The 1704-nt window shown below is 44.0% G+C and overlaps 1 non-coding gene across 1 annotated transcript; it reads right to left on the bottom strand.

The window, feature by feature from the left end:
* Positions 1-383: 383 nt before the first annotated feature.
* On the bottom strand, positions 384-470 carry TRNASTOP-UCA (transfer RNA opal suppressor (anticodon UCA)). The gene has a single exon. It is a non-coding gene; the product is annotated as a tRNA-Sec (tRNA).
* Positions 471-1704: the final 1234 nt, after the last annotated feature.

Genomic DNA, 1704 nt, shown 5'->3' with positions numbered 1-1704 from the left:
CCCTCCTTTCTGATTCCAGATATTGACAGAAATGACAGAGTATTTTGGGCATTAGTGGCTGCACAGACTAAGTGATACACACAAATGTAAGCACACCCTTGTGGGGTGAGTGAGCAGTCGAGTATGAGGGGACGGCGCCTTTAAGCATCGTGCACTTTCTGCAAACAAATATCATTGGCAGTTTTAGATGCGAATCCCAACCTACTCCTCCGGCTTTAACCGTGCGTTTAATTACGTTAAATACGTTAAATACGTTTGATTTCCAATAGAATGTGAGATCTTATGTGTCCCCTTTATCGGTCTCATGGAGCTGACGTCAGAAAAAGCGCATTCATTATGTTTTTTCCAGCAAAACAACTTCGGACTTCCTAAAGAAAGATATCCGCCCAGAAGGTGGAATTGAACCACTCTGTCGCTAAACAGCTACAGGTTTGAAGCCTGCACCCCAGACCACTGAGGTTCATCCGGGCAGATTTAAAGTCCTGTCCGAGACCTATATATATCACGAAAATACAAAATATTTCACTAATAGTACGAGTTCAATAAAGTAGTATGTAATCCATTCCTTTCATCTCTTTACTCACCCTGCTGCTAGCATATAAATTTGACCATTAGCTTTACTGCTTGAAGCCAACAGAGGATACTCCTCTTAATTTATGTAAATCAGACCAAAGCTTTCTGGGTACACGAGACTCGTCTGCTGCCAATGTGGCCAATGAGCAGCCACTAGGAGCACAACTTGTACTAGCAACGGTCACCCGATGTAACAGCACTTGAAAATGCTGATCACGACAAATAGAAACGAAACTGAAAAATCTGCTAGTGTTCTCTCTCACATCATACGCGCAGTCCTTTTTAGTCCTATGTTTTGGAAGTGGCCATTTGGAAAGATGTATGTTTAAAGAATCGAATTGTGTAACGAGCACCTTAATTTAAGCATCCCCATTAGTTCCTAGAGAAAATGGCATTTCATAGCGTTACTTGCTAAATAGGCAGAACCAGACTGGGTACCACCGTTGAAATGAGAGAATGGCAGCTGGGGGAGAGCATCTCAGGGGATCTGTAAAGTGTCAAAAGGGGGCACAGGAAACGGTGGGCGGGACTTTGAGAGAGTGACGTTTGAGAGATGATCTTGACTGTCAAAGACAGTTGGATGGAAATACAGGAGGGGCTATTTGTGTTCTAAACATATTGGGCTCAATGAAAGACTTCACGGCATATACCTTTAAACGTTTGGTGCCTTTTCTGGACATTTATAAGATTCAAAGGACTGTGATGGAAAGTATACAGCTATACTCAAACTGAGCCAGCCGCTCGGCAAGTAATCCTCTCACTGTAAATTTAAAGAACGAAAAAATAATAGGTGCTGTTAGTCCCTCTTCTGTGTTACCGGCCGCGCGGCTGTCATCAAATACCAACATTTAAAAGGCAAAGATAGTAACGCGCCTCGCTTATCATTCGCTCGTGAGCTTGTCCATCGTACTGGGCCTGCTCCTGAGTGGTTCAAATTTGAAAAAAAATCCATTGGGGACCAACTGTAAATTCCCCCCTCCCTCACTTCCTCTTTCGTCGGGTGGTAGCGGATTGGTCAGTTCGTATTTCGGAGTCTGCGTCTGATTCGTTCCTTTTCCCGTTAGGCGGTAGTCTATTGGCTTAGGACCGGGGGGGCGGGTTGTAGTTTGAAAGTTTTGAAAGAGGCTTCTG

The sequence above is a fragment of the Pleurodeles waltl genome, chromosome 6 (genome assembly GCF_031143425.1).
Source record: "Pleurodeles waltl isolate 20211129_DDA chromosome 6, aPleWal1.hap1.20221129, whole genome shotgun sequence".
Classification (NCBI taxonomy): domain Eukaryota; kingdom Metazoa; phylum Chordata; class Amphibia; order Caudata; family Salamandridae; genus Pleurodeles; species Pleurodeles waltl.
Note: the sequence above shows the minus strand (reverse complement) of the source record. Positions and strands in the feature narration are given on the sequence as shown.